This window comes from Triturus cristatus, chromosome 12, assembly GCF_964204655.1.
Source record: "Triturus cristatus chromosome 12, aTriCri1.1, whole genome shotgun sequence".
Lineage (NCBI taxonomy): Eukaryota > Metazoa > Chordata > Amphibia > Caudata > Salamandridae > Triturus > Triturus cristatus.
In genome coordinates this window covers 759,910,481-759,926,190 of record NC_140595.1, presented here as the reverse complement: position 1 = coordinate 759,926,190, position 15,710 = coordinate 759,910,481, and positions in this window count along the sequence as shown.

The following is a 15,710-nucleotide window of genomic DNA, read 5'->3' as shown; positions in this document are numbered from 1 at the left end:
CACCGCGGTGGTCCTTTCCCAGTGTCGAACTTCTGAGATCTTTAGGATATGGCTGGTGGTGAATTGCACATGCACTTGGTGGAAGGTGGGCTGGTGCCCTCGTGTTGACATGTGTGCTACAAAGATCTGGAAAGCCTGGATGAGCTGCTAGTTAATTTTAAGAAATAGACATTATTCTATGGTGTGTTCACCGCACGAAACATTAGCATAATGCAGGCCTAGAACAATTCTGTAAGTGCATCCTTATGTGAATGTGGATTTTGATAGAGAAAAATGTGAATTTAATCATTTTTGGTGATGAAATAGAGAGATGTGCTCAAGTTCACACATGCTGTGTCAATGATGTGTGTTGTTTACCAGCTCAGAGTTCTGCATATGTGGCATACGCTCGCATTCCTTAAGCCATGGCTTACATTATTTCACCACTGTCCAGTCATCTGTGGCTTCTAGATCTAGGTATACCGAGCCCCGGGGCTCCAAAGTACCCGGCACTGTTGTACTGCTGCATAATTGCTGCTCAGGTACTAGGGATTATGTCACACAGAACTGCTAGTGACTCAGTATTGTATAGATACTCACTGCTCAGAAAAGTAAAGAGATTTTATGGATCAGAATTGAGAATCTATGAGTTTAACTGTGCATTCGTCTGTGCGTTTCTCATCTTGCAGTGATGTCGGTGCACGCTTCTGTTGGCTATCTTGGCATTGTTAGCGCGTCTCTCTCATTTATACCACACATGATGCCATTGGGAGAGTGGGAATCATTGTAGCAATGAGACCCTGCATAATTAGTCACAGGGTTAATTGGCCCACTCTGTGGTAAATGCCCAGAGACCTGGGGCTACTTTCTTGTCTGCTGGGAGGGCGCGGGCGGTGTAGGTGACTGGGGAGCCTTCCACAGCTCACAGATGTGCATGTGGGAAGGGAAGGTGTGTCTTTGCCTGAACTACCAGACCAGTCAGGTGTCCATCACAGCCAAAAGCAGAAAATCTTCTGTTGTCTCCTAAGTGGGGTGAGGGCTGGACAATGCTCCAATGCCAGGGAGGTGACATTACTGTACAATCGCAGGAACTCCACGCTATCAGTTCAGCATTAGGTATGCACACGTCAGCCATCCGACGGTCTTGTAGTTCATACCAAGCCACAAATGAATGCCTAGAACCCAGAGTAGGCACCATGACTTTAGGGCCTTTGGGGCCCTACTAGAGGTTGTTGCTATGTGAGAATCCGTCTATCTGTGTTTACACACATCCTATGAGTGGGGTGTTTAGCAGAGTGAAGCCAATAAAGATGTGGCCGTGCAAAAGCCAGTAGGAGGTATCTGTGCTTTCACAATCACGGTTTCAAGTAATGCAACTTCATAAGTAGGATTGCCTTTCCTGCCAATGACAGCAGAACATCTGGTGCTTTTGAAAAACACTCAGGTTATGTGTTTGCTTAGACCAGTGGCAGCATGGGGTCTGACTGATGTCGGGCTAGTCAGTCTGCCGTCCTCCCCTCACATGTCCCACACCCAATGACATATCTTGAGTGACACCGCAAGGTTCCAATTTCATTAACACTTGAAAAAAAAAGAAACATAAAGTGCAAAGCTGTACGAATAATTCTTTTCGTAAATAATTGAATCAGCAAATATAACTGTTTTAAATATAACAACAATATCAAGTGCAAATTCGTCAGTTTGAACGCCCTGAGATCGTCAACAGACTTTGCAACAATGTTTTTTAATTGCGATCTTAGCCGTGCGTCATACTGGAAATAGACAAAATCTCTCGGAACAGGTTACTCCCGATTTAATACATTTTTTTATTAATACATAGATTAGTGATATCATGATGTGCAAAGCTTAATAATTCATTTAGTGCATCATTTTCATGACTTTCTTTTCCTTTTTCATACGGGAGAAAATACAGATGATTAGAATAAATTATTGATCTCATACATGATCACCTCATTTTAAAATATATAGAAACAAAAACAGGCTTCACACCAATACTATCTTCTTGGTGTCCCACACGTAAGGTTGATGTGATATCATGGCTCGGGAATTGGTAAGAACAAAATAAATTCCAAAGTGCCATAGAAGTGAGAATTATATGTTTCAAACCACGAATGTATATGATCCATTGCAGAGTGAAGTGCCATTATTTGTGAAAATACATCGATTGCATATATTAAATATGTTGACCATTTCGCATATATAGATTAATGTGGAAAGTCCTCCAACCGTGCAAAATGGTGAAATCCAGTTACGGATATTCCGTTCGGATCAGGGACCTAATCGCGGGCAAGTGCCCTAATCATGTATGTAATACCCAGCACATGCTAAATACAATAAAGGTCCTAAATCCTGGATCTTAGCTATCCGTGGTGTTTCTTACATGCACCCAAGATAAAAAATACAAAATAAGGTTGAAAAACCCTTATATGAGAAAGAGGAAGGGGGGTGTGTTACGAAAGAAAAAGGTGTTTTAAAAGGTCAAACGTCATACTTCAGGGAATGCATGCGAAACGTTTAAAGCTAGTTGAGGAACTAGGTTCCTACATGTGTGGATAATTCCTCCTCCCTATTTAAACCAAATGGCATTCTGGTATTTAAGTCATTAGGGATTCGAGGATGCACAATTGTTTCTCCCTGTCACCTCCTCGTTTGTGTTTCATTACTCTATCAATACCAGAAAAATTAAGTATTTTTTTTACTCTTGTGTGTATTATAGAAGTGTCTGGCTACGGGATAATTAAAGTGCAAATTAGTTATTTCTCCTAGATGTTCTAAGATATGTTTCTTCAATTGTAGTTTTGTACTCCCTACGTATGTGAGACAAATGTTTACATCCCCTCCTATAGATGGTAACAATCTCAGAAGGGATTGGAGTGGCTAAAACTATGTAAGTTTTTCTCTTTCTTCTTTCCAAGATGTACCGGACTGTGAAAGCTTCTATTTTTGTAGATTTTTATAACATCATCAATGCTGATGGTCTGTAATAGTATTGAGACATACTCAATTTTAGAATTATTTATTGTTAAATTACCTAAATACCTGTGAGAAAATCAACCTTTTTGCCCTGATCACCCCCATTTTTTGCTTTGTACTGTGGTAACGGATTCACACTGCACCCTGAGTTCTGTTTACCAGGCCCAGGGCCAGTGCTCTGGTTATAAGGAAATATAAATTAGGTGTAAATATAATTGGTACTGACAGCATAGCTGTAAGCACTTAGTATATACTAGGCCGTGTAGATTTAGAGGATCACTAGACTTAAGTGGGCACTACTGTGGTGCCTGCCATCATTTTAAAGCAGCACTGCTTTTCAGGCTGCCTTTACCTTCAATGTATATGCCAATTCGTCTTTGAATTTAAAGGTACTTGTGAAGTCTCAAACTACCTTATTTGTACCAATAAGTCTGCCTAAGGTCTCCCTTTGGTGCCCCAGAGGTAGGCTGGCTTTTAATTATAAGCAGGGACATTATAAAATATGTTATAAACCCAGGTGAGGGAAAAACTGGACAATTCCGTATTTCCCCATTGTAGTGAATGGCTTAATTGGCTAACATTGGGATATTTTATTTAAGTATAAATATTGACAGGAGACACCTACACATATATGTCAAGGTATCTAATTAATTATTAAGATAAATCCAACAACTTGCCACTGTTAGATTAATGAGTTATTAAACTTTCTTTTCTGTGAGCCAAAATCCAGCTTTCCAGCTGCCCTCTCCTGATTGGACAGCCTCTCCCAGGCTGAACCAGAGCTGCTTGATGAGGTGTGAAGTGTCCTGTCATAGAAGACACCGAATTTCCTGTGGGTGGAAAACTTTAGCTGCAATAGTAAAAAGGCAGGATGAGGGTGGGGGGGCCCAAACTAGTCTCCAAAGGAAGAATAACAGTTTTGGACCAGCACAGACAGACCAACACATCTTGCACCCCCAGCCACACATGAACCTCAGTAATTAGGTTAGTCAGGGGGTTGGAAGATGTGTGTTAGTAAAACCTAGCCTCACCAGTGGATTGGCTTAGCTGGATCTTACCCCAAAGGAAAGACTTTCTCCATGTTGGGTTTTGAGAGAATAGTGCTTTCTGGGACAAGAATATGCCACACTTTGGAGGAAGTGGTCATACACCTGGGTAGCACCCTGCATCCCATTGGTCATGGCTGTCCCCCTGCTTGACACTCATAAACTGTGAATAAATAAGGGAGAGCTGCATAGCTCCTCAGATCTGCTGCCTGAATCTACTAGGAGAAGAAGGAATGCCTTGCTGGAATCTGGATCTGCACCCAAAGGACTGCACTCTGAAGGACTGCACTTGCTGCACAATCTGGTACTATAGCCCTAAGGAATTTTCCTTGCTTTAAGAAGGATTAAGGAGTGGAGTACCTGCAAGCTACAGGTCTACAGAGTCCACCTGTATCATCTCCATCAAGAGTCTCTATCCTGGAGTGCGCCCAGTGGACTTTTAGGGATTACGGCCAGGTGCATTGTGGGAATTGTAGTCCAGACATACCAAAGACCATCTAGGAAATTCCAGACACTTGGATTTGTGCTTTGGACACTTTGAATCCCTAAAGAGACCTTCTGGAAGATGGTCCAGAAGTATGGCAAAACTGGGAACTTTTTGTCACAAAGCTCCTTAAGGTGACTGTTTCAACGTCCAAAGTCAAGACAGCTACCTTCAACAGCAAATCAACCAGGATTTCAATTTCCTCCTCCCTAAAGCTCTGGAGGTCCAGACTGGCAGGATTTGATTGAAGCCCCGAGAGGAATTAATCCTACGATGTTGCATTGAAATCAGCCTGTTGTAGGATACTGTTTGACATCGTGAGAAAAATACTCCAGAAAAGTTTCTAAGGCCGAAGGACACATTTTGACCGAGGCCTCTTGCTTAGTGTATCCAACTAGGTCCAGACCAGTCGCGAGCAGAGTCAGCAGAGAGCAGTCAGCAGACTCGGCAGCAGCAGCGACAGCGGAAGGAGAAGCAGCTGCCGTCTTCGCTCCTGTGCCTACGGAGGCACCGTGACTCCGTGAAAGACACACAGGAACCTTGGGGGGCCGGGAGTTTGTACCCCCGCTCCCGACCAAATCGCAGAGAAATCGCGGAGAAATCGCGGAGAAATCGCGCCGAAAATCGCGGAGAAATCACGGCGAAAACAGCGGAAAACAGCGGAAAACAGCAGTACCTCAATCAGCAAAACCGGAGCCTCTGCTTCCAATCAGTTCCACAGCCCCAGGTGAGCTCAGCCTCAGAGACTGCAATCCCGCAAAAAAAAAACAAAAAAAAACCAAAAAACTTTAAAATCCATAACTACAATACCAAAAACGCCGACCTGAGGACTTGAGGACCTAGGGGGGGCCAGGGGAGATCCGGGGGAAAACGTGCCATCTCCAGATCTGGCTACCCTTGCCCCAGCGAGCTCCCAGCGGCAGGGGGAGTAATGGAGGATAACGGCGGCAGAAAAATTGCATGCTAGCATGACAGAGTCTTAGCTGAGGCTCAGTGGCTTTTAGACCTCACGCTCCCTTGGTCCCATATCAGCTTCATGTAAACTTTCTATAACCAGCCTGCATTTCTGCCTCCTGAGCTCGTGGCTGTCCCAGTGATAGTGTTGCCCAACTACTTAAAACTTCCTGCTCCTGTTGCTCCTGTTGTGGTGGTCGGTAGCCACGCTCCCTTACATTAACGTTTTGCGGCAACACCCAGTAGAGAGCAGCTCAGTGAGCAGTGAGCAGCAGATTCAGACATACAGTAGCAGCGGGAAGCAGCGGGGAGCAGCAGCGGCTGGGAGCCATAAATTCCCTAATAAAGTGAGAGCAGAATGAGATCAGGAAGGATAAGGGAAGAGATGCCGCCATTGCCGTCCAAACTCAGGCGGGGGAGAGAAAAAAAAAAGCAAACCCACGCTCAGTCCAGCACAGTGTCTGCGCTTATCAGCTGGAATCAAGAGCAAGACTGTCCGCAAGTTCAAGCAGTAGCAACAGAGCAAGAGCAAGAGCTCAGTAAGGGTAAGAAGCAGTGCGCTTCTAACGTCACCACCAACGCGATTTGTTTTAATCAGCCCAAGATTTACACAAAGTTTCACTTTTTAAAAGACATCGGGTCAGCGCTGTATTCCAGCAATGCCGCACTTACAGGATTGCAATCTCCCATGCTGCCTATGCAACCCAATGTTTTAAGCAAAATCTGCAAAGAGGACTCATACCAGGATACTCAGTCAACTACACAACAGTTAACCAGTCTTATCCCACAAGAAGGGCCACAAGAAGGGACTACGACGGATCAATTGGACATCACAGCTTCCACATCACCAGAGATCCCAGGGATAACGCGCGAGATGCCAAGCACAAGGGCGAGCCAAAAAGGGCGGTCTCTGGGGCCTCTAAGCGCTCATCCCGTGGCTCAAGCACCAAAACAAATTTTAGAATTTGTGGCAGCCCTAAAACCAAAACCAATGAAGACGGGCGGCATGAGTCTCGGAAAACACTCTGTCAATGAACACGACACAGAGACAACAGAGACTATAGAGTCCTTAACCGCAGAGAAAGAAGAATCTAAGAGTGCAGTAACCATCACTGGCTACACTAGTATAAACAATAGTTTATTCTTTGGTAATCTCAGTGACGTTAATACCAATCTTAACATGGGAAATGACTTGGGAAGTGGAAATCCAAGTGGAACCCCAACAGCAAACACCACCCTAAACTTACATCAAAGAAACAAATTGGAGGGCTTAGGGCCAACAGACACATCCCTGACTGAGGATAGGAGGATGACAACGACCACGACTGCGACATCGACTAACACAAGTATACTACAACTAGACCCTCAAGAGCACGGGCAAGCTAACAATTCGGTGGTCTACCAATCAAATCCAGAAGATGCACCTGATCAAGGGCCGGCCAGCCCCCAAATCTCTTCTAACAACTCAAGTTGTACAAATCAGACGAGCTTTACTGACAAAGATTCCGAATCGGCAAAGGCACAAAATATCAGCGCTTGGGACTCCTTACTGAATACAATCCAACTGGCCGTAAATGCCTTGCAATTTCAATCTGAAAAAATGGAGATTCAGTTAACACTGCTAAACACTCTGGCCGTCTTCACTGCCGGCATAGACGAAAAACTGGGTAACTTAAACAACTTGATCATAAGAGCTCAAACATCTTCTAACCTCAAATGTAATTGCGATCAGGTTGTTGAAAAATTATCTACTTTACCCTCAATGTTTAACAGCATGCTATCAGAAATTAAAAATGTAACTTCAAAAGCAACTGCGACAAACTCTAAACACATGCAGGCGGTCCCGATCATCGCGGAGGGATCGGTAACCGACTGTCTGGCAGATACTCCACAGCAGGGCAGTGCCACTAAGGTAATGGTAAAGGCTACCTCCAGTGTCCTCAAAAACAGCGACGAATTAAAACTAAATGCCAAACAGCGCCGCAAGCAAAAAAGGAAAGGTCGAAATCAAAAGTCAGACAAAAGCACGTCTTCCTATTACCCCATCTTTATATACCCGCACGACAGTCACGCTAAAAATGAAAATTCTCCAGACACCACAAGTAGTCAATCAACATGTGATTTTTCTCCAGTGGATACTTTAAAACAATCCCCGGAACCCGAAAGTATTCAAAACTTGAATTTGCGCATCTGCACACACGTAAACAAAGATAAGTTAAACCAAATAACAACTACGCTAACTTCACAACAAGAAGCAGGGAGAAGTCAAAGTGATCCAATTGACCCAAAAACTATAAACAAAACGATGACAATTCCAAATAAACAACAAAAACAGATCTTCGACCAAAAGAGTCCACCTCGGTCAGTCCAAAATATACACATGCGACCAATAGAAAAGGGCATTCCTCTACGTGCACCCATACCGGTCAATCTAACTCAATACAACCGGAAACCAACACAAAACCAAGAGATAACAAGGGACGCCCAAGGAAGTGTAGTTAGGCCTGACTGGCCATCGCAGGTGCCATTGCTAACTGAGTCTACGCTCCAGGAGCAAGTCAATGAATGCTCCAGTTTTAGGCAACCAGACAACAAACTACAGTGTAGACGGGGAGGAACAACACATCCAAACCCCATACAAGGAAATCCGGAGTTACCCTCAGGAAACTATAGGACTGAGGCTGCAAATAACAAGAGGGATATACAGCACAAAGATATAATCAGCGGCCTGTTTCAAATTGATCAAACAAACAGAACAAACCCAACGCCTCTAGAAATACAAGAACCAACGCAAGAGCCAACAGTCCTGGTTTTTCAACCAACATATGTTTCTCGGGGCCCTCAGGATATACTCAATCGCGGTAACATCTTAAAACTATGTAAAGCAATCCCAACTCTAGCCGCGATAAGATCAACGGATTTAACATCCATAGAGTTTGTAAACACCAACAACCCTCAACCTATGGAAGCAACAAAAACAACATGGTCCTCTAGTGGATCTGCAAAACTAATTTTGGCTGAACTACATGTTTTCAAAAAATGGGGCATTGAGATACTTCCATTTCAAAACCCAGCATACCCGGCACCACTAACAATTACTGATGGCACAGGTCAACAAGTGGATAATATTCCACCAACTAGTATCCTCAAGGGCGCCCGCGGTAGATCTCGCCAAAATAGCACTGACGACTACAGGCATAAACAGGAATTAACATCTCAACCACGGGCTCCAACACATCAGGCTCGAAAAACGGAAACAATTTTACGTACCATAAAAAGACACGTAGAGCTGGATTGACCAGATCAACAAGTTGGATCTACAGGCCTTAAAGTCTGTTCATGGAATATAAACGGCCTAGCAGCAAAAATAACTGATCCAGACTTTCTAAATTACATCAAGGCCCACGACATAATACTTCTGCAGGAAACTTGGCTCATGTCCCCAATACAAATTGAGGGATACACGTGCTTTTCCACACCGGCAAATAGATCCGGAAGATTTGGCCACAGCTCTGGGGGGCTGGCCACTTACATGTCAACAACACGTATTTCATCAGCAACAACGATGGATTTAAACTCAAACACATTTATAACAGTCAAAACTCCAATTTACATTGAGGATAAAGAAACTGAGGTGACCTGGATAAACTCATATATCCATCCTAAACGCAAAATAAAAGATGCCACTGAGTTAGTGAAACATGTGACAGAAATATACATGGCGTCAGAGAACCCTCTGATCATTTTGACTGGGGATTTTAACCAACATCTTATAGGCTCTGCTCAGGGTTATGAGGTAGTGCTGCATACTGGCCTGTATAATATCCCCAAACAACACGTACCACAGCAGAAGAACAAGAACCTGTGCAACAATCACCTACTAGATGACCTGGAACACTTAAATCTGCGTGCACTAAACGGAAGATTCTCAGAGGACACTCCACCTGTAGCCTCATATTACTCCTCAACAACCACTTCCATCTTGGACTACACCTTTGTAAATCTTGCACTGTTTGAACACATCGGTGGGTTCAGAATGGGGGAAAAAGGAGACAGTGATCATCGCCCACAAGAATTTTATATAACCTGTATAGCCTCAAAAACAATCATGCCAGAAGCAACCCTGGAGAGTTTTTATACCTCTAACCTACGGAGGATTAATTGCACAACAACAAATACAGCTACCAAAGCAGATGCTGCAATTCAACTTTTTAATAAACTAGCTGAAAGTCAAGGCAATCAAATAGAAACCTGGGAAACATTCACCGATTCACTCACAAGTCAATTAGCAATAAACAACAACAATAATCGGGAGCTACAGTCCACACGTAATAAGTTCAACATTTCGAAAAAAACCAGACTAGAGATAAAGTCTCTTAAAAAAACAATTAATGCAGCCCTGCGCAATTTAAAATATTCACCGTGGAACACTTTTCTTCGAATAAACCTAAAAGAGCAAAGGGCAAAATTGAAGAAACTCAAATGGCACATCATAAGAGATTCTGAGAATGACCACTGGGCAAAATTACTATATGATTTAAAATGCAACAATAGTAGTCGCTTCTGGAAAACAGTTAACGGAATCATCCGTCCATATCACACCGGAATTGGGTCAAACATAACAGAATCAACATGGACAAACTACCTGTCAAGCCATTTTAACGTCCCTGCTGAAACACCTGGCAATTATCAAATAAGCTCTTCTTTGCCACAAGCACATATCAGCCAGACCTCAACCTACCCAAGTAACCTAGATCTCGGAGACAACGAAAACAGCCAATCAGGTGTCGCTAGCCATCATCCCCTGGAAACAATAAGGAAACAAATCGCAAAAGGAAGAAGAGAAGGAGCACCAGGCCCGAATGGCATTCCTCCGGCACTTTACAAAGCCAACCCTGACGCCTGGGTGGTTATTTTTCAATCTTTATTCACGGACATCAGGAAACTGGAAAAAATACCAGAACTTTGGAAAGGGTCAATCATAGCACCAATCCATAAAAAAGGGGACAAGGCTGATCCCAATAATTATCGTCTAATAGCTCTGATTGACAATGAGGCAAAATACTTTTCAGGCACAATACTTGAAGAACTAACAAACTGGGCAGAGGCTAGTTCTATTATACCGTGGAATCAGACTGGGTTCCGTAAATCAACAAGCACCACCACCAATATCCTTACAATATCTCTAATAATCGACGCAGCTAAAACCTCCAAGCAACCATTACACCTGTGCTACATTGATTTTAGTGCTGCATTCGACAGCGTGGACAGAGTCAGACTGTGGAGGAAACTGGAGCAATGGGGTGCACCAGCACCTACGGTAAACATGCTGAAACTTTTACACACAAATACCTGGGTGCAGGTGAAACTAGGCGCTGGTAGTCACATCTCCAAGAAAATTTACACCTCAAAAGGCCTGAAACAGGGTTGTGTGCTAGCACCAACCCTGTTTAATCTATATCTGGCTGATCTGCCAAAAGTACTTAACGCCTGTAACTCTCATTCCCCGCGGTTAGGTGGGACTGTACTGTCCAACCTTATGTACGCAGACGACGTAGTCTTGCTTAGTCACACGCACGTCGGTCTACAGAACCTCCTGACGGTAATGCAGAACTACGCTGTAGAAAATAATCTAAAGATAAACCTGCAAAAAACACGGACGATGACAATCCAAAAAAACAAAATGACACGCCGGAGGAATTGGTTCTTCGGTAATAAAAAAATTGATGCGGCAGACGAATATAGATACTTAGGAGTAATAATCGATAAAGGAGGCCTGTTTAAATCCCAGATGAAGGAGGAAAAAAGAAAGGGCTTGCTAATGGCTATAACTCTGAAAAATCTTGCGCACAAACTTACGGGGCCGCTCCTGACCCCCTTACTAAGGGTAGCCCAGGCGAAACTTCTTCCCACAACTGCATATGGCAGTGAAGCAATGCGGGGCAGAGACGCTAAGCAATTAGACAACCTTCAGGTTCAAGCCTACAAACAAATGTTTTGTCTTCCGAACTACACCTCTCCAGCCCAGGTTAGGTTGGAGTTCGGGCTTTTGCGACAAGATCTTGCCAGACAAGGAGCATACATCATCTGTTGGTTTAAGATCAAAAGCTCTCGGTCCCACATGCTCAACAATTTGCTGTGGCAAGAACTGCAAAACAGAGACACGTCCCAAGCAAGAGCTTATCTCCAGGCAGCCCTGGGATACACTAAACTACAGGAACTCTGGGACGCCCAAATTGGATACTACGCTTTTAAAAAACTAGCCTGGAAGGTCATTAAACAAGCGTCATTGATTGAAGACAAGGCAACCTTCTCTAAAAGAGCCCATGCCTGGATGACTCTGAACACATATAAGTCTCTGACCCCACAGTCATATTTCAATCAGGGGTACTCTAAAGCAGCAAAACTGAGCTTTATGAGGTTCAGACTGGGAGTTCTGCCTTGTGCCCAACATCTTCCGCCATGGCAACGGCGGATAGGTCAAGACTCCTGTAGCCTGTGCAAAGCCAAGCAAGGTGACATTTTACACTTAATCTGCCTATGCAAAAATATGGCCCAAGACCGGCAGAAACTCCTAAAAAACGTATTTAACACTATAGGTATCCGAACAAGGAGACAAGCGGTACTAGCATGTTTTAATTCAGAAAATACTCAGTTAAATTGCCGCCTAGCAAAATTTTTAACGATTGCTGAACATAAACGGCTAAAAAACTTGGTAACTGTCCAAAAAAGCATCAACGTTTCACCACACCATGAAGGAGATACTGATCCGTCTTAATCAGACCTTAAGGACTTATTTTCAGCCACAAGAAAGCCTCATTGAACAAACAATGTACGCGTTCGTTCACCCTGCTGCTGTTGTTCAGAAATGCTTTTAAACTTAAATTTTTTTTTTGCACATAATTTACATTACCCATAATCAAATTGCAAACGTGTATGTTTTAACATTAAGTTATTAGCACAATGGCACTTCAGAACTAATTTCAGGTAACAGCCTAAATTCACTGATATATCGACTATTCGTACAAGGAAACGGCTTAAAACTTAATGATAAAGCACTTGTTTTATAATACTTTTTAACTGATTTTATTGGTATTATGCACTGTTAATAAATGTTATATTGTTATGGTTTTTATTAACTAAACAATAAAAATGTATTCTGATTCTGATTCTGATTCTGATTCTGTATCCAACTAGGGCTCCACGTGATCAGCGTCAAACTTTGTCCCAATCAAGCATGACCAGATTTCCCAAAATGGTGCTATATGTTTTTAAGCACTAGAAAGTGTTTATGCTTTAAAAATGTATTTCTCTGGTTCCCTACATTGGTTTTTAGGTGTCTATAAAAATATAATCTATTTTTCCAAATTGGAGTTGGATTTTATTCTGTGTTGTGTCTTACTTATTTAATGTATTGGTGTTTTTAAATGCTTTACACACCTTTCTCCTAAGTTACGCCTGCCTGCTCGTTGCCAGCTACCAAGGGTTGAACAAGGAAATAATTGATTTATTCTATGTGCAAACAATCATTGTGATGTTGTGAATTAGCATCTGAACAATGTACTTCACATATGATGCAACAAAGATATAGATTTGTGATTTCCTTTCTTTATCTTCTGTTTCATGAAGCTTTTGGTAAGAATTCTCGGATTAGGAGATGTCTGAAAACACACAGACCCCATTCTGCTTTGACACACCAGAAAGTTACTAACACAGAACTACAGGTTGAGGTCTCGGAACATGTCGATTATCCCATTAAGTTAGCACATTAGTGTTTCAGAATACAACAGAGTTAACTTTCTTGTTTTCTCACTCTCCGTCCTGGTCGTCTTGGTGTCTGAAGAATAAGACAGGCAACATTCACTTGTTCTGCACCTGGAAGTTGTGTATTTGGTTTCTTTTCCTCTCTGGAGTTCTCTTTCGGTCCACACCTTTAGCCCTTAGTGCGCTCATGGGTAGTTGTGTAGTTGTTTTGTGCTGTGTCTGTTTCTTTATTTATTGGTCACAAAGCTCTTCATCTCCAGGTCTCCTACCTGACTGCAAGGATTGGTTCCTGATCTTCCTTACCAATTATTAGAGCTCCCTGGGTGGGGGTAGGAGTAAGCAAAATGACCATATGGTTTCTTTGAGATTAGGCCTTTACCCTTCTCTTATGAGCACCAATGTATTGAATGTGTGTTGTATTAGGACTAAGAGATTTCTATTCAAAAGCTTACATACACTTACCTATTTAACACCTGCAGCACAGCTTTCATTACAAGCCTGTTTGAGGCCCAAAGAACCTCCAGACCATCCTACATTATCCACTCACCTTTCACAGCATATAACTGTATATCAGTATTATGATGATGAAGAGAGGGTTGGGTTTATATCATTTTTAACCTACACTCAGACTCTGACAATTTGCCAGCCCCAGAATCGTGAATCCTTTCCTAAATCCATTACAAGCTATGGCACGAGCCATTTCCAAGGTTTGGGAGGTGCTTGCAATAACTCAGCAAGGGAGAGACTTTCAGCTAGATAAAATGAATCAACTGGAAGTACCAGTGACAATTGCTCTGTTTAGTATGACAACCAATATAAGTCACCAGTTTTGTGCTAGTAGCATTCTAAATGCAATATCCTTGACTAACAACCAGTTCTCTAGTGGGACATCCTCAGCTCTTTATCATAAATTTGGGGGTGATCCTCACACATTCCGGGCTTCTTACGGCCCCGCAATTTCTCATTTCTTCATCCGCTCCCAACATTGTCAGATAGATATGTATTTCTTCTTTCATATATCAGCGACAACGCACTATTGTAGACCACTTCACTGAGAATCGCCAGGATTTCCAACCATAAAAAATATGCTATCTTCCTCCTCAATTCTGCTCCCTTTTGGAACACTGACAAATAGTGCAGGCTGCATACTGTAGGCTACAGGTACCACTGCAAGGCGCAGATGAATTTGCGCCATATGAATCGCATTTCCAACAAATTAGCAGAGAAGCTACAGTGACTGATGAGCCTGCTGCCTTTATAAGATGCCGTTCTTTAGTGGTAAATATGCAAACCACATGCAGGGATTCCTTATCTATAACCTTGCAGATAGATGCTCAGCAGAGGAAAAGATACTGCGAATAGCAAAGGACAATAAAGAGATACAGGTTTTCACCATGCAGGTGAGACCTCCATAACAGAAGATCTTAAAGAAAAAGGGGCAGATTTACAAGAAAGTGACGCATCTGTAGAGATGCGTCACTTTCCCTGCGCCAACATGCCAAATCCTTGCGTCACCGTGAATGCGTCGTATTTACAATACGGCTCACCATGGCGCAAGGATTGACAGATGCGTCTGAAATTCTGACGCATCTGTTGACGGAAAAGTCACGCATTGCTGGAGTCGTGTCGCAAGCACGACGCAAGTCCAGCAATGCTCAGGGGCACCCTATGCCGAACATGCTGCGTCACTCCTTACGCCTGCTTCAAGCAGGCGCAGGGTTTTGACGCAGCATGGACGTAAAAGTGACTCTTGTAGATTTCACTGCGTCACTTTTACGGGGCTTCCTGCGACGGAACGTCCACCCTGCATAAATTAAACCTGACACAGGTTTAATGTGGCGCAGGGCTTCACAACGTGACGCATCTCCGTAGATGCGTCACGTTGTAAATGACGCAACGACGGTGCAAAAGTGACGCAAGGGGCTTGTAAATCTGCCCCGAAATGTGCAAATAAGAAATGTTCATAAATGTCTGCTTCCAGAAGCGAGAAAAAATAGAAGATGAGACAGTGAAGCAAAAATGGAAAAAAGAGATATGGTGTCTGGGCTCTTGTGTTAGCATGTGCAGTATAGGTCAAAGTGATGTAATAGTCGGGGTGGGACTTTCATTGGATATCTGTACATTCTACATTGGAATGTATTATGAATGTATTTGAATCGAGGCACAGTTGGATGCTGACTCCTGGGCCTTTTACCTGTATCCTGTTTTCAGGATGGAGAATAAACTTCATAAGGATCTCCCCATTGTTTGGGTGTTCTTGTTTTACATATTGGCAATGAGCAGAGTAAGGAAAACTAGTGGACAACTTGTTTAAGGTCCGGTGTTATAAATTTTCCCGGTTTTATGCATTTATACATATTTATTTTGGGTTTTATGGAAAAAATAAGCTGAAATAAGTATATTTCCACCTTTATTTAACCTGTAAATATGCACTCATGCTTGAATGCCTACCAGGTTTCAATGCTGTAAACACCCATAGAAGATAAATG